At 39.0% G+C, this 21618-nt stretch overlaps 1 long non-coding RNA gene across 1 annotated transcript in view; it reads right to left on the bottom strand.

Annotated features, from left to right (window-relative positions):
- Positions 1–6005: 6005 nt before the first annotated feature.
- LOC125933943 (uncharacterized) overlaps positions 6006–21618 on the bottom strand; it is a 25376-nt gene continuing 9763 nt past the window's right edge. Inside the window, exon 3 of the long non-coding RNA XR_007461165.1 lies at positions 6006–6234. This is a non-coding gene — a long non-coding RNA (uncharacterized LOC125933943). The remainder of the gene's footprint in view (positions 6235–21618) is intronic.

Below are 21618 nucleotides of genomic sequence, written 5' to 3'. Positions count from 1 at the left end.
AAGATCCATGAAATTATTAATCAATTACTTCTATTTAACCCAATTAAGTTAGATTTGGTCTCATCAAAACCTCCAATCTGCTTAGCTTTTTAGATGCTGGTTTGTTTTCAACTTCAAGCAATCTATCAGGCCCTTTCTGGTTTTTTGGTGTCTTTTTAATTCACTTAAGCACCATGAACGATGACATCAAAATTCTCTTGCTGGTATTCACAGCCTCTGTATGCTTTTCCTTCCATTGCACCTGCCGGGGACACTTCTTTCCCTTCTTCGCCAGTTTCCTTACCTACATTCACTCTCTTCCACAGACCACTCTCAAAATGCAGCTAGAATTATTGAAATAAAACAAACTTAAATTGCCCCCCCTCCCCACCGGTCAAATCTCTGATGGTTTTCCATTGTCTCTAAACCAGCCGTTCAACAATAACTTAAGAGATACTCCATGGTGTGGTCTCAGTCTTCCCTCTCAACTACACCTTGAGCTGGTCTCTTATTCTCTTTCACCTTTTAAGAATGTGGGATTGCTTTCCATTATTTGATAAATGTTCTGCCATCTGAAAACAATGCAATAAGGAAATAGTTTCCAAGTAGATCCCTGGGCCAGCAGAGAGAGCATCACCTAGGAACTTGTTAGAGAGAGATGCAAATTTTGAAGTTCTATCCTAGACCTACTGAATCAGAAATTCTGGGGATGGGCTCAGCAATCTGTGTTTTCACAAGCCAGCCAGGCGTTTCTAACCCTAGTTAAAGTTCTAGAACCACTTTTATAGGTATTTCTTCTGAGACACTCCGAGTGTCCCTCCTAACCCTGTCTGGACAAAATGTCCCCTGCTTCAGGTTTAAGATGAAATCAGCTTCTCAGTGAGGCCAAATAGATTCTTAAATCACTTTGAATCTGCATTATGGCATTATGCACTTCTCTGATAAGTAGAGTTATCTTGCTTGTCAAATACTGATTCAGGTAAGTCTTTGTGAGAAAATACGGGCCCCGAGAAAGTAAAGAATTTTAATAATCTCTTTCTATATATTTTCAATGTTTGCCACATACTTACAGGGTAGAGAGTAGAAATATTTTTGGATGAATGAATGAATTAATGAATGCATGAAGTAATATTTTGCTTGTAGAGATTGAGAGTACTTTTCCTCACTCTTCTCTCTTTGTTTTCCAGGTATATTTCCTGAGAAAATTGATATTGAAGACATGTGAACTACTGATGTTATTTTCTGTATTTCAACTGTTTTGTTTGTCAGTATGTTTCCTGGTGGTAATCTATCTCTCGTTCTTTCTATGTCTACCTCTTTCACTGTTTCTCTCTTTATATCTATCATCTATCTATCTATTTATCTATCTATATCTATCTATCTATCTATCCAAAGAGAGAGATAAAGCAAGACATCCGTATTCCCCTTTGTTTTTCAGTCAATGACTGGAGGTTAGAATTGTCTACAAATATGAGTTATTGGAGTAATTTGGTCCAAGTACAGACTCAGGCTTCAATTTGTTCAATGAATCAATATTCACTAAGAACTCACTCTGTGAAAAATGGTACTAAATCTTTCCAATAGATTACTGCAGCTGTGTTTACAGGTGAACCTGAAAAGGACAGCTGGGGGCCAGAGTGGTGGATTGCCAGATGCGGGTTGAAGTGTAAGAGGCTACCAGCTAGCACTTTCCCTTGACCTTCAGTCTTTACCTTTGGTGAACTTGTCCCAGGCTTCATGCTCTGGGGAATTATGTTTTCATTTGTCTGCTTTGGGTTATGTTTTCTCTTGTTTTTAAGGATTGATTTTCTTCATTTTGGCTTATTTTTTTCTCCTACTTTTTTTTTCCTGCTAGGATTTGTATTTTGGCATTTTAATTTTGGTTTTATCCATGTGTTATTTCGTAGATCTTGGAAGTGTTTCTTTAAATCGTATGCATTATTTTCCAGTGATTTATTTTATAAGGTCATCAGGAGGGACAACCTTGGATGCTTCAATATGGGAAGAACGTTTACAATGAACAATGTAGTTTGGAATCTTCATCCAGTTCTCCCTGCAGCTGACCATCCTCAACTTCTATCAATAGGGAATTCTCAATCATATCATGCATCTATCAAGATATTCATGTAAATATATTTTTTATGAAGTTAGCTGTAAGCAAGAAGAAATGTTGGTGCTTGGATGGAGCAGAGGAAAAATGAACGGGGTCACAGTCCATGAAATAATCATGCAATGTACCTTCAGATGTATACACATGAGGGTACGATGTGGGTATAAGGATATGCCACACACAGTCGGCAAGCCCAGAAAGATGTACTTGGAAAAGTTGTAAGTAAACATTGTTCCTGGGAGAAAAAATAAGATGTGCAAATGCCTGAGATACAAAAGAGGCTGTGGTATTGGAGAAATAGAAACAAAGTCAATATGGCTGGAGGGTGATGCATGGAGGCTGGGGGTCAGAGTAGTGTCTGGAAGTAGAGGAAAAGTCAAGTGCAAATTCTGGAGTTTTAGGCAGAGCCCAAACCTTGTAGACCACCTTTGCTTCTTTATCAGATGGTGCTGGTTCTGAGTGGAGAAGAGATTTTGAGACAGACGAGAGAAAGCAGAATAACTGGAAGGTGTGCTATGGAGTTGACAGTGGCTTGCGCTAGTGTGGTGGAAGGAAGTGGCGGGAGCAAGAAGATGGAGAAGCTGAAAAACATCTAAGAGATAGAATCAGCAGGACTGGGAGGCCAGTTGGCCATGTGAGTGTGGGCTTAGCTTCCAGCTAAGAGAGGGGACACTGGAGAAGCAAGGTTGGGGAAAAGATCTACCAGTTTAGAATACGTTGTGAGCCACGTGAATAGGATTTTAATTACACAATTGGATTTATATGAGATGACAATAGAGGTTTATGGGAGAGGGGCATGTGGCCATCAACAGTATATTGTTGGTATTGGAAACTATGAGAGTGAATGAAACGGACTTTTGAGGGAGAAGTTTCATGCACTGGGACAGGGAAGGGATTGGGTAGGAGATGACCGCCCTTTGAAGGGACTTGATAAAACCAGCTAAAGTTTTAGTAGAAAATCCAAGAAAGTGTGGGTCACCAACCACAAAGAAAATATTTGAAAGAAAGAAGATGGGTCAGGGAGGCTCACAGTTGCTGAGGAACCCAGTGAGATAACTGACTTCAAGACCATTGGTTTAAGCAACGAAGGCATTTTTGGCTTTTGACACAATTGTTTCAAAGCTATTATGTATGACTTGAGGACTGAATGGGAGGTGAGTTAAGGAGAGAAAAGAGACAGGCAGAACATGGAGAGGAATATGGACTCCCAAGAGGGTTTTTCAATGGATGGGAATGTGGGTGGCACATTCAACTTATTTTGACACCACCCTAAAATTATTGAAATGCTGTTTCTTTGTTGCCTTTCTTCTTAAAAGAAGAGTTGCATATTTCATATCCATAAACTCCTGTCTTTCAAACACTCACTGACATTTAGGAAAGTCACAGAGCCATACGCCATGCCATAGGAACAAAAGAAAGAGCTTGGAGTTCTCACGTTTGGAAGGATTTTCAGAATACCACCCTGAAGATCTTGGAGAAGGCACCAAAGGGCGTGCCCTGTGGGCAGGCTCACTGAGCACCCAGACAAAGACGTATAGGTGCCCAATGAGAGGACAATTGGGGCTCGTCCTCACGTAAAAGTGACTCAGCGTCACGATTGCTCTCGATTGATGTAGCTTGTTATATATGACTTCAGATGGCCCTCTCTCTGTTTGTCACCACTTCACCCAATGGTCATGCCACATTTGTTATACTACTCACATGTTGGACATAGTAAGTTACAGAAAGTTTGCCGCCCATATTTTATACTTTCCATATTCTGTTTTCTCCTAGTTTCCTTTCCCAATCTTACGTCCTCTACCATCAAGTAAAAATGACATTCATAAATAAACTCCAGGGAGTAAAAAGAACCCTCAGGACAAAGTGTCAATCATGCCTGATCCATTGCAAATTCTTTATTACAAATCAGTTTATGATAAATTATATGCATTAACATTCTAATCTTCACATTATCATCAGTTAATTAGTAGTAATTAGTAGAGGTTAGCCCAAAATAGCTGCCTTAAATCTTATAGGCTCTTTGTAATCTTATTTAGGCCTCTGCAACATTTAACTATTTAGAAATATTTTTTTTAAAGAACAGTTTGAAACTTATAAATCAAAGCGGTTATTTATTATTTTTTTATTGGCAATGGCTCGAAAGTGAACTATAAAGAGTGTGGGTGAATGACATGGTCTCATCTGGGCTTTGTAAGGACAGCATACACTCTCTATAGGGCTGGTGGTGGACAGAATAGTCTACCCTCCACTCCCAGCCGCCCATGTGTGTGCAATGGTCCTTGTGACCTGTGAATGTGGCATGTTACAGAACAAAGAGGACTTTGCAGGTGTGATGAAGTTAAGGGTCTTTTGATAAGAGATTAGATGGGAGGGGTGCCTGAGTGGTTAATTCGGTTAAACCTCCCAACTCTTGGTTGGGGCTCAGGTGATGATCTCAGGGTTTAGTGGGTTCAAGCCCCACGTCGGGCTCTGTGCCTGTGACGTGGAGCCTGCTTGGGATTGTCTCTTTCCCTCTTTCTCTGCCCCTTCCCTGATCCCGCTGTCTCTGTCTCTCTCAAAATAAATAGATAAATTAAAAAAAAAAAAGTTTCGACAGGAATCCCCATGGGAGACCAATGTGATCACAAGGACCCTCACATGAGGGAGGAAGGAGAGCCAGAAAACATGAGACACAGCAAAGGAAGCGCAAGGAAGACATTGGAAGGCGCTGTCTGCTGGCTTTGAGGATGGAGGAGGTTCCAGAAAGAAGCAAGGAAATGGCATCTCCTCTAGAGACTCCACAGCAATCAGCCCTGGTGACACCAAAATTTCTACCAGCTGAAACCCATCCCGTGCATCAGACCTGCAGAACTGTAAGCTGATAAATTTTGCTGAATTAAGCCCGGAAGTGTGTGGCAATTTGTTACAGCAGCAGTGGGAGCCTGACACAATATTCTACAATCACTCAGTGTCGCCAATGGGATTTTTAACACACACATTTTGGTGATGAGTTCAGCGTTGCTATGTGTGGCTGGGGCCATTCCTATTCTGACACTGAGAGCGTGGAGGCAGAGGAGGGAGACAGAGAGAGAAGGAGAGAGAAAGAGAGAATGGCCAGGTCTGCTGTGGATCTGAGGTGATCTACGAAGCCGGACTCGGGAGGATTACCCACATCTTCTTACAAGAACCCGCCCATGAGTAACTGCACGGAAAAACAAGAAAGGAACGTATGTGACATTTGTTGTGTTCACCATTTTCATTCCTGTTAGACCCCCTTCACCCCCTTGTGTGGCTTATGAGATCCAGAGAGAACTCGTCTTTGCTCTCTGGGGGACAACCACCTATCAATCCTGAAGCAACACAGAAATCATTCTGAAAATATTTCAGCAGACGTGGAACAAATTTAATATGTTCCCCTTTCTGACATTTGCTGACTGCTTAAAAAATAAAAGTAAGGAAATGTTTTGTTTTGTTTTTTAACTCTAGGAAAAATTCAAATGCTGAGTGAGTCTGAATCTGAATTGCCCTTTAATAAATCAACAAAATCTTTGTGCTTTACTCTCGTAGCCTGTGTTCAAAGTTCTGTGTTCTTTACAAGAACAATTTGCCAAAACGGTGCCCTGTATAAATATGTGTTGCTCGCTGCATTTCCAGGGTAACTAGAGGCTGAAAATGATGACTTTCTATTGTTACATCAGAATGCCCCCATTAACGTGTGATAGAGCTTTTTACAGAAGTGTAAGAGAATAAATGTGAATAAATCTTATTTAGCTGGCTCAATTTAACACCCAAGAAATATGTGAGTCATGCCATGAGGGCTGTGCATAAAACACACAAAGAAAAAAAGAATTATTCCCAGTGATATTCACAAAGTAGTGGGGCTTGATGGTTTTTCAGCAGCTGTGTGCAAATCATGATATATCAATGGCCATGGGGAAACATTGTCAACATCTGGAGTTTTTATTAAACAAATACCAACAGCTACCATTTGATTGCTCTTTCCCAAAGCAGAGATTAAATAATAGTCCATCAGACACCTGCTGCATGAGATTCATCACAGCATCCTGTCCTCTCCATCAACAGTAAAGAGGCATCTTCCCCGCATTCTCCAGCATGCGAAACTTGTGAGTGTGTGTGTCCGTGAGTGTGTGTGCGTGTGATTAAAACTAGAAACAGAAGAAAAGAATACTGATTAGTAAAAAACATGCTTTCTTCCTTACTTAAATGGAAACTAAAAAAAAAAAAAAAAAAAAAAAAAAAACAAACTGAAACGTGATCATTGCATCGTGACAGTCTTGTATCTTTCTGTGAATTTTAGATTCCATGTGCCCTTTTATAATCGCTCTAACATATTTTTAAAAATGGTTCACATGCAGTAGGGCCTGGAATGGGTCATAATGAATTCTAAAGATAGCAATGGAGGGGCCCACTAAAAAAATAGCCATCATAATCGAAGGAGGGAGGCCACTTATTTATACATGTTTATACATAAGTTTATGAATTGTATGTTTGGGAAATCAGGCTGTTGATCCACATATCAACTAGGATTTTGCCAATGCTATGTAGTGGTCATATTAAATACGAAATAGAAGGATGGCTTTGAAGGAGCATATGGCAACACCTTTCTCAACGACAGTTGGTCTCTCCCATATTGAAGTGCATGTATGAAGTGTTAATAACAAGCATCACTTGAAATCTTTTGTGCCCGTGCTGTTGAAAATGTGGTCCTCAAACTAGCAATAATGGGATCACCTGGGAGCTGGTTAGAAATTGAAATTGTCGGACTCTACAACTGGACCTATCATATCACATTATGGAACTGGGGCCACATATCTGTGTTTTAACAAGTTTTCTTTTTTTTCTTTAATTTTTTTTAATGTTTATTTATTTTTGAGACAGACAGAGACAGAACGCAAGTGGGTTGGGGCAGAGAGAGAGTGGGGCACAGAATCCAAGGCAGGCTCCAGGCTCCAAGCTGTCAGCACAAACCGTGAGATCATGACCTAAGCCGAAGTCAGACGCTTAACCCACTGAGCCACCCAGGCGCCCCTGTAGTTAAGACATTTTACAGAATATTCAGGCACTATCAAGTGCATCAATTAGGTGTATTTTAGATGAAGTTAATAGATTGTTCCTGGCTCAAAAATAGGACTTAATTATCTTCATATAACAAAAATGTGTTGCCAGGAAAGTTGTTGGAACAATATCAGCAATTTGCAATTCTCTTGCTTTACTTCCATGGTAGCAGTATATCATCAAGTGCATGTTCAAGGCAAGTAGAAGGGGTGAAAGCACAGCATGAGACCCATTTATCCCTTTAATCAGAAAAGCTCAGTTTTCCTTAAAACCCTCCAATGGGCTTTGGTTTAAAGCCCATTGCCAATGGGGCCACTTCTTAATGGGAGCCTGTCAGCCATGTCTGAATAGCCAGTCCAGGCTGGACAAAACCCAGGTCATGGTCAGCTCAATGATTCTTCGATCAACAAAAAACTTGTTTAGTGATTGATGTGAACTACCAGCAAGTTCTTGAAACAAGCTGGTTGGGTTAACCCTACAAATGTGTTCAAAGGTGAACATCTGTGTACAGGCTCTTTGTCTCTGAGGATTCCAATAATGGGTTGAATACATGTGATAGGGAGCACGTAAGTAGTCATTTTTTTCTCGTCTCCTAACTCCACCAGGATATACTAATATAAAACAGATGCTCATATCCTACTTCAACACTTACCTAGGGAGATACACTGCATGGCTGTCCTCAGTGACCTATTCTAGGATCTCTATGCACGTGACCTCAAGGATGCTCACCCAGGACATCGGACTTTGTTGAGCACAGCTCTACCAGCAGCAGGGAGCTGAACTCAATGAACTTTCAAGGTCTCTTTTAAGGCTATTATCGGATTTGTCTGCGTGTGTAGTCTCAGGACTTGTTTATATCCACATGAGGTCAATGCTTCCTCCCTCCTATTAATTTTCCTGCCATCTGTGCTGCCAGATGTAGTGAGAACAGGGGAGGCACTCCACCCTGGGGAAGAAAAGGCAACTCCGCCCAACTGCTCTGCCCCTGCCTCAGAATTGATTCCTCTCTTTGTTCCGGGAGATTTGTGCTCTCGTTTGCCGAAAGTATAAAGGTCTGAGTGTACCATCAAGTTGAAAATAGCCATCCACTTAGTGCAAAAACGACTCAACCTGAATGCATATTACTGCATGTATTTATTAACTTTTGTCATTTATTTGGAACTTATTTGCCAGCTAGAGCTATGCTAGATTATAGCTTAGTTTAATTGAGTGATCGACCAACGATAAGTGGGATAACATTGACTTGGACAGAGAATTAAGAGGAGCCTACAGTAGGGAAAGTCAAGGGCCTGAGATCATTTATGACAGAGATAGAAATGACATAAGTTTCTACTCCCACTCCTGAAGCAAACTTGCAAATTATCCCCCCAAATGTGAGATGCACCAAAACAGGAAAATTATGCACTGTGATGACCCGAGTTCCTTCTGGCTTTTCAGTGATTTTCTTATGAATTTGGTAACCTTGACATTGTAGCCCTGAGAATAACAGGAGGCTTTGGGAAAGTGTATTCCTTAGCTTTGAGTCACTGTTTTGTAGTCTGTGAGCTAAGAACGATTGCCAAGACCACCCATCTATCTCATTCATGTTACAGCAACTGAGGCATACCGCTGAGGTGATATTCCCCAATGCTTTGTCATGCAGCGCTAGGTGCTTTAAGTGACCCATTCTTGTAACTTTTAATCCTCTGGTATGTTTGGCACGTGGATGTTTTAGTTACACATCCATCTACACATCCTATCGACCAAACTGAACTTTGCATTTACTGACTGGAAAAGTCACTTCTCTTTAGATCATATGAATACCAGCAACTTTTAGGAGTTAGGTCTAACTTAGGCCTGCTTATTGCCTTCATGATATCCACGAAGATTAGATATTTGACTGAATTGAATAGGGAATTATGATAGCAAAATAATAATAATAATAATAATAATAATAGATGGTTAGTGTAGTCTATCCAAGTTTTGCCTTTCACTGACTTTTTGACATTGGATAAATCACTTAACCTGCCAGAATTCCTGTCACCTTAATAGAGATCATTAGTCTACAGGTGCATCTGTCAACCCTATAAGTTTTGTCCATTGTGTTGGAAAATTTCCTACTTCAGTTTTATTGAATTTTAAATATAGTTTAAGAAAGTTATCCAGAAGCTATTTTAGAGATCTATCCAAGAAAAAATAATAAAGAGAAAATGTCAGGAGAGACCAGTTCAACAGATCTGCCCGATTTCTGGCCCAAAGCCAGAAATCCCAGGAGGTTCAAGGGAAAAGATCAGTATGAATATTTGGGAAGCCATGCCAGCCGAAAAGAGACTGCACATTTATCGTCTTGGACTTAGGCTCCGGCCACCAGCTCCCATTGGGCTGAATGGCATCAATTTCAGTGGGCAGATTCCCCAGGCTGACCTGCCCCCGTGGCCTCAGCAACTTCTGGCAGTTCTAGTCTGATTAGTTCAACAGCTAATTTCCATGTCACTGGGGAAATTGGAAACTGAAGGGTATGAACGTTTGTAAGATTTGATTATCCATCCTATTCCAACTGTAAATGTTCTCAGACAATATTAATATGTAGAGTCGGTCAAGCTTTTTGGGTGAAGCAAGAGTACGCACTCTATTTATTTATTTTTTTTGACATTTATTCCTTTTTTTGAGAAACAGTGGGAGCGGGGAAAGGACAGAGAGAGAGGGAGACACAGAATCCGAAGCAGGCTCCAGGCTCCGAGTTGTCAGCACAGAGCCTGACGCGGGGGCTTGAACTCACGAACTGTGGGATCATGATCTGAGCCGAAGTCAGACACCTGACTGACTGAGCCACCAGGTGCCCCCGTGCTCTGCTTTTAAGTCCATCGTGCTCATTCTCTTCCTCTATGAACTACACGTCCAATCAAGGTCTATGGCAGGTTGTCATATACACAGCTTTATGTAATGTGCATTTAAAATTTTATACGTTACTGAGCTTTTACAATCAAATGATGAAGACAAACTGTATAGAAGTATTTGGTAGGAATCCCCATTCCCTTACGATGGGAAAATAAACAACAAGTAAAGTAAAGCACACATTGGGTCCACAAGAGAAAAAGTGGCAAGAGATTTCAGTTTGGTCCTGAAGATGAGAAAGACCTCATGCAATCTTTTTTTTTTTTTTTCCCCAAATGTGTATGTATTTGTGAGAGAGCACAAGCAGGGGGAAAGGCAGAGAGAGGGAGACAGAGGATCTGAAGTGGACTCTTTGCCCCTCAGCTGCAAGCCTGACGTGGGGCTTGAACTCAAGAACCTTGAGATCAGGACCTGAGCCGAAGTCAGATGCTCAACTGACTGAGACACCCGGGTGTCTCAGATGAATCGCCAAGTTGGTATTTCCATATGGCAGCTATGATAAAATAAGAACCCTGAAGTTGGAGGAAAGGAACTTAGTTTTACACCCCAGCTGTGCCGCTTACTATGTGACCTTGTGGCAATGATTGGATTTTATGAGCCTCAGTTTTGCTTCTAAAATAAAGCAGAATAATAGCGACCTCTTCTTCAAGATGTGTTTAATGACTAAAATATAGAACATGTAGAAACACTGACTGGCCTATGAAAGCATTCAAAGAGCATCTCTGACAGTTTGCATTTGGATCTATATACTAATTCAGATCTTTCACTATTTTTCTGGGGATTAAGTTCATTCTTAAATAGCTAACTTAGCGTTGAACGTGTACCTAAAAATTAGGTTCTATCGAATTTTGAAATCAGAGATCCATACCATCTCCCTATTATTCCTAATTCTTCACACTGCTTTAGACTATAGAATATTCCAGAAGCACAAAAAAATAGGCCAAATTCATCACCCATAACTAGTCAGTGGACATTACCTACCACCCCAGAAAAGACTTAATTTTCAAGGATGAGACCGTTTGTTTGCATATCACTGACTCTTAGGATCATTTATGAAAGAGAATGAAGTTCACTGCTTATTATATGAGATTGGCATACCTAATTGATGGATTGACAATTAGGCTTAGCATAATAGTATCTTTTTTCTTTGTATAATTGTGTTTCACTATAATACATATTATTTATAGTTAACACCGAGTTGTGTAACAAATACTTATATAAAACAGTGCAGGGTTAGGGAATTGAGTTCTTCCCATAATTTATAACAGACTCTCTGACTTTGAAAGATAATTTCCCTCTTAAATTATAGTAGTATCCAAGTTTGAACACAAAACAGACATATATAAAGTAAGAAGAGGTAGATTCAAAAAACAATCAATATATCAAATGATTGGAACACATTCTAGACTGGATATGATAAAGTAAAAAAATAGTAATGAAGATAGAAATAAGGGATTTATATAAAAATCAGTACAGAGAGTCAAAAATAGAAATGTTAAGAAATATTATAGACATGTGGGATAAAAACTGAATCTCCAATATGTGTGTAATAGTAATTTCAGGAGAAACAAACAGGAAATGTATATACCTGATCATTTTTCTGGAATGTGAAAAAGGATTTTCTTTCCTACTACAAGTGACTGTGATTTTCACATGAAAGATAAAAGAAATAAAGTTGTATTTAGATATATGGTAGTAATACAGTAGATTACCTAATATAAAATGATATTTTTAAAGTTACAAGGTATAGATAATCTACCATTGAAGAAAATCAGACTAACGCAACAATACAAAGCTTAAAGGAAACAGCAGCATTATTCACAACCGGCAAGATGTAGAGGCAAGCCAAATGTTCAGCAAGGGAGGAAGAGATAAAAAAAAAAATGTGATATGTACATACAATGGAAGATTATTCATCCTTAAAAAGGAAGAGAATCTTGTCACGTGCTACAACACGAACAAAACGTGAAGACATCCTGATAAGTGAGCTAAACCATACGTAATTAGACAAGTACTGTATAATTTCAAATATACGAGGTCTCTAAAGTAGTCAAATGTGCAGCAGTAGAAAGTAGAACAGTGGTAACCAGGGTTTGGGGCCTGGGTTCGGAGAGATAAGGGGTTTCAGTCTGGCGGAATGAAAAGGTTTTGAACACCGTTTAATTCCAGAACTGTACACTTAGAAATAGGTAAGATGGTAAATTTTATGTTATGTGTCTTATACCACAGCAAAACAAAAGCTTAAAGGCAATAATTAATAACTTCAAAATAATCACACAAAATAACGTAATTGGTCGTTTTAAACCCAGGTAAAGAAATCAAGACAGACAACGAATAAAAACTGTTTGAATAGCAGTGTGTTTTATATATATATATATATATATATATATATATATATATATATATATTTTTGTTGTTGTTGTTGTTGTTGTTGTTGTTGTTTATTAAAAAAGGGGCACCTTGGTGGCTCAGTCAGTTAAGCGTCCAACTCTTGGTTTCAGCTCAGGTCAGGATCTCACGGTTCCTGGGTGTGAGCCCCGCCTCAGGCTCTGTGCTGACAGCTCAGAGCCTTCTCGGGATTCTCTCCTCCTCTCTCTCTGCTCCTCCCTCGCTTGCACTGTCTCTCTCAAAATCAACAAATAAACTTAAAAAAATATTTTTTTTTGTTAAAGTGATTGCTTTAAGCTACTGTATGCTTGAACAAGTAGACTAGATGTAAAAAAAAAAAAAGTGGATGGAAATGATAGCACTAGGCAAGAGTAAACTCTTGGAAAGTGTGACTTCTTGGGAAATGGAAAAACGTTGATGTCACCAGAGATGAAGTGGCAATAAATCTGAAACCAAAAGCTGGGGTTTTGTCTGTTTGTTTGTTTAGGGACTAATAAGATATGTCAACCTTAGCCAGAGAGGCAGCTGGGAGGCAGAAGGAGTCCCCAGACATGTGCACTGACGTGGATACGTATTTTAAAATACCTAATGGATGGGGCAAGAGCGTCATGATGTGGAGTATTCAATAATTTGTTACATGAAATGTGAAGATTTTATACGTTAAAGAGACGTCTTTAACAAGTGTAGTAAAGATAATGCCAAATTGAAAACAGTGATCTTTTTTGGAAAGAAAAGAATAAGAATGAACCGGAAGAGGCAAGAATGGGGCTCCAACTATATCTACATTTTTTTTACTTCATTAAAAATATGCTCTCACTAATAAGACCAAATTATAATATTTGATGAAAAGGTGAGTATATGGGTATTTTTGTAAAGTTTTATTTATTTTGAGAGAGAAAGTGGGGGCGCAGAGGAGGGGCAGAGAGTGATGGAGAGAGAGAGAGAGAGAGAGAGAGAGAGAGAGAGAGAGAGAATCCCAAGCAGTCTCTGCACTGTCAGCATAGAGCCTGAGGCGGGTCTCAAACTCACAAACCATGAGATCATGACTCAAGCCAAAGTCAATAGTCAGACGCTTGAACAACTGAGCCACCCAGGCGTCCCTGGGTTTTCATTTTTTCTTCTTTTTTTTTATTAGTTCTTAAAAATATTTAAACTCAATGACACGTTAACATAAAGAAAAATAAATTAGGAGGAACAAAGACGGTGCACCCCTGTGAAACAAGCTAGAAGATAATTTTAGTCTCTTGCCATTCCAAATAAATTTAGCTACTCTTCAGGCAACTAAAGTTGGTATGACCTACACTTACTCAATGACAGATGTCACAGGTCGCAGAAAAACTTCATGGGTTAACATCTCGCAAGTTTAAAACCGTTTCAGAACAGTTTTATTTCTTAGTGTTCATTTTTATAATGACACACAGTTTTGAAGTACAACTTTCTGGATTGACATGATTCAATATGGCACCAAAACCAAGGTAAGAGTCTCCATTATCAAAATAAGATGTAGCCTTCCAGAGTGCCTACAAGCTCACCTGCACACCACGTTCCCAGAGGTTTGTATTTTTATTTCAGCACTGAACTTTCTCTCAAATCTCCCATAAATCCAAATAACACTGGCGCATTGCTTTACAGCATCTGGTTCTTAGTGGATGGTTACGGTGTGAAGTGATACTTAGAGATTTGGAAAGGAAACTCCTTATAAACGGACCCCTCATTTATGTATTTTCAATGCAAACAAACAGAGCCGGGACATAACCATCATCCCTTGCCCTCATTACAAAAGAAATATATATTATCTGCCATACAAATTCAGAATAAAACTTTTAATTGATTTCAGTTGAAGGAATATTTTCTAAGGGTGACACTTTTCTAGATCCTGTGAGACACATGAAAATGTTTAGATATAATTCAAGGGGGCGGAGGGTGGCTCTGTTGAGCATCCAATTTCAACTCAGGTCATGATCTCACAGTTCCTGGTTTCCAGCCCTGCATCAGGTTCTGTGCTGACAGCTCAGAGCCTGGAGCCTGCTTCGGATTCTGTGTCTCCCCCTCTCTCTGCCCCTCCCCCATCCATGCTCTCTCTCTCTCTCTCTCTCTCTCTCTCTCTCTCAAAAGTAAATAAACATTAAACAAATTAAAAAAGAAATACAATTCATACACCTCAAGAACTTAATGCTTTAAAAGGAAACCTGGGCACATATAAATAATAATATCAGATGGACAGTTCTTGGGGCATGACGTTTCATATAAAGTTAGATACAGAAGAAAATTAGAAAGGCATTCTAGGAGTAATAAATTTCAACTTGGGCATTGATGGATGAATATAAAGTTCACTTAGACATGTTTAAAATAAGTTTTTGTCTAATGAGTAAAGTAACACGCGTTCATTTTGGGCACTGGGGGCCATTCACAGAAGCCGGGTGGAGGGGATTGCTTATCGTGTATGATGCGCCTGTGTATTTCAGTACATAGAAATAGACCAGTGGAGTGGGTAAGAGGGTCCCATCTCTACACACACTTCCAGATTCCCACTGGCATGAGTGCGGCTGAAAGAATTGGGGAGCCTCTCCCTGTCCCTGGGGCAAGCGTATCTTGTGGAGATGTCACTTTTCCTCCATGGTGGAAACAGGTTCCGAGGATGCACTTTTCCTATGGGAACATGTGGAATAGCAGTTGGAAAGCAAACTGAAAACTCCAGAGAAGAGAACGAACATGGTATGTTCACATTAAGGTGGGGCCGGAATGGTGCCATGTTTCCGGGTAGCTGATGGCTTCTGAGGTGTGAGAGCTTTTACGGTCTATAGAAATCGCTTTGGAAATATTTTAATAGGTTTAAAAATCTAACCACTTTAACACCCTGTATTTCTCATTTATTTTCTTTAATTTACCACTTAATTAATTTTTTTTAAGTTTATTTATTTTGGGAGAGAGGGAGAGAGCGAGAATCCCAAGCAGGCTCCGCACTGTCAGAACAGAGCCTGATGTGGGGCTTGAACTCATGAACGGGGAGATCATGACCTGAGCCAAAACCAAGAGTCCAACACTTAGCTGACTGAGCCACCCAGGTGCCCTCTATGTTGCATTTAAATGAGATAGATCTTGAGCTCTTTAATAGCAAAATTTTGTTATTAAAAAAAAAAAAGGCAACCCGAGTGTTCTCTTTTCTGTTTGTCAGCTCTTTTCTAAGTGTTTGCCTGCTTACTGTTCTCTTGAATTTTTGCCTTTTTTCAGTGGGAACCATGTGCTGGGCCCTTCTCCATCCGTGCCAGTTCTGGAGGTAGGAGACGGCTCCTCTCTGCAGAGAGCCTGGCGTCTCCTGTGGTATCTCCCTGTCCTGTCCTGCTCTGGATTCAATGAATTTTCTATCGGACGCTTGTCAGTGCCTCCCAGAGGAACACGTGTGGGTCATTTTTAATCCATCACAAAATTAGATTAAACCTGCTTCTGAGATCATGCAAGCAAGAAAGTTTTCAGGAGACTCATTAACATCCAGCCTTCTTAAGACTGGGGCTTCAACTCAGGCTTGTGTCACCTGTGTGGCCGACAGCCACAGTCATACCTGAGTTCCAGAAGCAAGTCTTCGCCTACTTCTTAAAATCTGCCTCATCCCTTCAAATTTTGTGATTTCGCATTTTGCAACTATTTGTTTATCAGGTGATACTTCATTTTGCCCGGTCCCTCTGACCAGGATTGTTATAATAGTTCCACCCTGCTGTGGTCAAAAGCAAACATTAAATGTTCTTAGACACTTTTCAAACTATATTTCAATAAAGAAAACTAAAGGTTATGCTTATATACCACGGTAACTCTTCTGTAACCCACACATATATACATACACATATGTCTTAATATTGTGTGAATGTTGAATTCTTACATAATGGAAATAGAAACATGTTGCTTAGACATTTCCCATGTTGCCAGGTTTAATTCATTGCAAAATAAGTCCTGGTCTCTCCTTTTGTTACTATTATTAATTCTTCTTCTTATTATTATTATTGTTTTAATAAGTCTGAATTTTCATAGAAGGTGGTGGCTTCAAGAGAGAGAGTGATACACACGTCCGCCCTGTCTTTCCGATGTGTTTTAATCCTGAGATTTCCCAGGAGACTCGAAACCATTCCTGAATCCGTTATGAACTAAGGATTAAGTTGATCATTTGAATGTCTAGCTTGTGGAGAAAAGGCGGAAAGTTTTCTCTCTTTATTAGAAATAAGAGAATACAATTGATCATTTATCTTTAATGAGAGGATATTGGAAATAGTATCCCTAATGGTTCCATTATCTGTTGTCCTATGCACACACACAAAAAAAGAGTAATAAATGAAATTTCCTCTAAAATTCACCATTAAGAAAATATGAGTCACAGAGAACATATTATTATAGGTGACTTTGTCAATATTGATATTAATCGTTCAACACTATTTACTGCCTTCTGTGTCGAAGCTTCAAATTATGGGAGTCATAATTCGTGGGTCAGCCAGATAGTGACTCGGTGTTTTCCATACTACAGTCACATCCCAGAGATCCCCCCCCAACAGTATAATTGTGCTAACAAGAATTGCCAGAGAAAGCGGACTAAAGACAACAATGTATACATGCGCCCCAAAACAATGTTGTTCTGCATTGGAAACAGATAGAGTAGATGTACGCATTAGCACGTAAATTTATATGGACACCGATTTTCTCACTTCTCCTTCTTGATTTTAGCACGTATCAGTTTGCAATTAGTCCAGTAAGGTGTGCAATTATTTGCGTTTTGACTGCTCATGAAATTGGTGCCAACAATAAAAAACAAAACAAAAAAAAACCGAAACAAAACAAAAAACAAACAAACAAAAACAAAAACACAAGACCAGCTTTGAAAATTCCCCGAGCAGACAAACCACTTCAGGTTCATCAGCAAAGCTTCATTTGAGCCACGTTGCAAGGCTAACTTGACCTAGGTCATACCTTGCTTGTGTCTCTGAAAGTCGGAAGCAAAACCTGAACTGTTCCCCAAGGCGGACCTGAAGTGACCGCTGACCAGATTCCCTACCATTGAAGAAAATTCGAATTCTATAGCCTCTCACTGTGAGGAGCACGCAGACACTCCTTCTCAGGGTATAAGCTGCTTTATAACAATATACCCCCGCGCCTCGTTCCATGTTTTGGTACGAGTGTAACTGGTTGGCAAAATGTCTTTTTGTGTCTGTGCACACAACAGACGTTTACTGATTATTACTTTGGTGATTCACCAATTTTCCTTGTGTTGTTTCCGAAGTTTTGGCAATATGCACCAAGTTATCTGGCCTCTTCAGAGCCCTGGCTGCAGGACTGGCTGAATGCAGAAAGTAAAGGAGAGTAAATCCCGAAGATTCACCTTATATGTCAACAGCAAGAGTGATAATCTGTGTCTGGAAGGAGTTCAATGGTATCGATAAGAAATTATAGGGAGGAAATTTTTAGGAAGGGAGAAGAGACTTCACATCTAAGGATACCCTCTACCCAGAGACAGAAGTGTCCTTGGAAAGCACACAGCAATTCTAACAGTTTTCTAATATAGAAAATATCAAAACGCATTCGATATATGTCACATAAGTTATTTAAGCAATCTTTAAGGACATACATGCAAAGCAAATCTCCCAAATGTTTTCTGTTAGAAACAGAATTAGACATGTTTTCTGTTAGAAGTAGAATTAGAATAAGAACGTTTATGGGACTAACTCAGCATCAAACTCTCACTGTCCCAGCTAACAATGGATTATATTTTCTCTCAGAAATTGTTTCTGCCTTACCGTAGGAATGAACTAACAAATGCATTTGAAGGTATTATAAATTGTTTTGATTTTTATCTGCATGTAAATTTTTGGACAGGGGTGACAAACGTTTCAAGGAAAATTAAGGTGAAAATTAATTTGAGTACAGAAGTTCTGGCGGAACTAAAAAAATAATAAATTCTCATTTACCTTTGGACCAGCTACTTCTTTAAAAACAAAAAATAGCCAGTAAAATCGCTTTAAAAAGGTGTATTTTATTTATTTCTCTACACAAGTCTCATTTCCTGCAGACTAGGATCTAGGAAAGTTAGTCTGAGGCAATATCAATGTAGATAGCATTTCCCAACATTTAAGTCTTTATAATCATTTCAAAGTGAAATCCATAAAAAAAAGTGATTACAGTTTTAATCAACGAGTATAGATTTACACACTCACACAAATTATATGTTTCACAAGTTGGATGTTAATTACTTCCTTCAATGGGAAAACAGTCTTAGTTATTATTTAACAACTGTATTTGTCACCAGGCACGGAAGTTTTCCAGTCTTTTAGCTAAAATAGCATTCATTCTCTACGTAATATTTTTTAAACACACCCAATACATGTTTATCCTCTCCTAAATTAGCTCCTACAAGGAAGAAACTAGCGAGTTGCACACTACAATATAACACACTTCACGTGATTATATATTCATACAAACACAGAAATGCACCCACATATGCAAGTGTGCAAGAGAAAGAGACAGAGAGAGAAAAAGAGAGAGAGAGAGAGAGAGAGAAGGAGGGAGAGAGTTTTGGATTCTTCTGTGGCCCTTTGGTACCCAATATTCACTCTACTTCATACACAGATTATGTATTCCCTACAGTTTTCTTCACATTTCTTCAAACTTGAGTAAATTTTAATTTTCTCACTTTTTCATCTTTCTTTACTTTACAAACTCTAGCATGGTGTACCTTTTCTTTTTCAGTCATTAGTATAAGCAATTTCGGTATAAGCCCTCATTTGGGAAGGTTCAGTTTAGCTCCTATTGAAATTCTGACACCTTTGGTGATTAAAATATATTCTTAAAATTATCTTGGGACTTTCTCTTCAGGGAGGTGGCCTAGTAGTTTGGTGGCCGTGGCCTTGAGGCAGACGCGGGGATGCAGATATTTGTGAAGACGGATGGGCAAGACCATCACCCTTGACGTTGAGACCAATGATACCATGAAGAAGGTCAAAGCCAAAATCCAAGACAAGGAGGGCATCCCGCTTGACCAACGGCGTCTGATTTGTGTGGGCAAACAGCTGGAGGACGGCCACACTTTCTCAGACTACAATATCCAGAAAGAGTCCACCTTGAACCTGGTCCTTGGCCTGTGGGGTGGGGTGGGGGGTGGGATCATGGCGGCTTCCCTCCTCCAGCTAGCCCAGAAATACAACCGCACCCCCACTCTGTCAACTGCATAAGAAGTGTGGCTGCACCAACTACCTGAACCTCAAGAAGGTGAAATGAGGCCCCTCCACCAGCTCTTCTTTTGCCCACAAAGTGGCCCCCTGCCTGAGCTTCAGGGCCCTGGGGGTCTCAGTGAAATCTCCCTTCCCCTGACTGGAGCAGGAAATACACACACACACACACACACACACACACACACACAATGTTTCATCTCAGCAGAATTGAAGGTGTTGTGCTTAGATAAAGGGAGTGACCTTTGCAGGAAAAGGCAAAAAAACTTGGCCAGTGCTTTACACATAGTACATACAGATCTGTGAGGGAATAAATGTTTGTGCTTACATCCAGAACTTCACTAAGCAAACCAACTGCTTCATAATTTCTACTCTGCCTCTCCCTTAAAATGGCCCAGTGTCTCTATGTGCATTTCTCTGGTCTTCTCTCTCCCCTTGTCCTTGTAGCTAATTTCTAAACATTTTCAGGGTAAATTCAAATGCTACCGTGTTGAGAAATCTCCTCTGTCATCCATACCCAATACGTCTTGGCATCTAAAGAAATCTTTACCCCAGGTTTCCATGCACAGAACAAACATGTCTATGCTTACTGTTCCTACTCTCCCTGAGGGTGATGATCCCAGCCCATGCATTGTGGAAAAGAAACAAAAGGCATAAATACTGAAAGGAAAGAAGGGCAATGTTTATCTGTAGGTAATGTGATTATTTATATAAAATATTATGGATTCAAAGAAATCCTAGAACAAACAAGTGAATGTAACAAGGTTATTGAACACAAGGTCAATATGTAGTCAATTGAGTTTCTGTGCACTAGTAACAAAGAATTGGAAAATTAAATTTTAAAATATTCTATTTAAAATAGTATTAAAAACATGAAATCCAGATATATATATATATATATATATATATATAATTGCTGAAAATGATTAAAGACAACTTAATTAATGGAGAAGCACACAGATTTCTAATACAGATTAGAAAACTCAATATTGTTTGAAATGCCAATTCTATCTACATTTATCTAATTCTCACATTTAATTTTTCTCTCATCTAATGAAAGTTATAATAATTTTTGGTGTTGGTTTTTGTGCTGATTTAATGGTTATAAATTCTATCTGAAAATGCATAGTAACTAGAATGGCCAACATAATCTTGGGAAAAAAAGAACAAAACAAAATGGAATGACTTGCACCTCATGAATTCAAGTCTTAGTGTATATTCACAATATCAACATAGTATCAATTTCACATATGGATAAATGAAGAGATTTATAGAACAGAGTTACAGAATTGCAAGTCTTGGAATAGAACACCATGCACTTGTCTCTTCCTTTTTAATAGAGACAATAAGGCAATTTGATAGAAAATGGAAAATATTTTCACTGAATCATGCTTGAACTCGATTAATTTACAGGAAACACAGGAACGGGGGTCCTGATTCACACCAGTAATTTATAAAGACTAATCCATAATGACTAAGAGAATATAGCGCAGGAATGGAAGGTTGACTTCACATTCAAAAATAAATTAATACCAGGCAAAAATTCACATGATTATTTCTGTAAATGTGGAAAAAACATTTGAGAAAATCTGACACTCACTCATAATTAAAAACCTTAACAAACTAGGAATGTGAGGGGAATTCCTGAATATTACAAAGTACACCATATGTTATTTGGAGATGTGTCACAGACATAAAAAATAAAACTACACATTTTCTATGAGAAAACATTGCATAATATTTTAATGACCTGTGGTAGGCAAGATTCTTACATAGTGATCATATCTGAAAGATTTATACCTTAGGGTTTTTACTGTTCTTATTATTAGTTCTAGTGTCAATGTTATTTTTTTATTTTGAATCCAATTATTCATTGGTGATATATGTAAAAGCAAATGAATTGTTCTGTGTTAACCTTGTTTCCTGCAACCTTGCTATATTTGCCTATCGATTCCAGCAAACCTTCCTTTTTTTTTTTTCTTTTTTTTTTTTTTTTTTTTTTTTTTTTTT

The sequence above is a fragment of the Panthera uncia genome (genome assembly GCF_023721935.1).
Source record: "Panthera uncia isolate 11264 chromosome A1 unlocalized genomic scaffold, Puncia_PCG_1.0 HiC_scaffold_16, whole genome shotgun sequence".
Classification (NCBI taxonomy): domain Eukaryota; kingdom Metazoa; phylum Chordata; class Mammalia; order Carnivora; family Felidae; genus Panthera; species Panthera uncia.
Note: the sequence above shows the minus strand (reverse complement) of the source record. Positions and strands in the feature narration are given on the sequence as shown.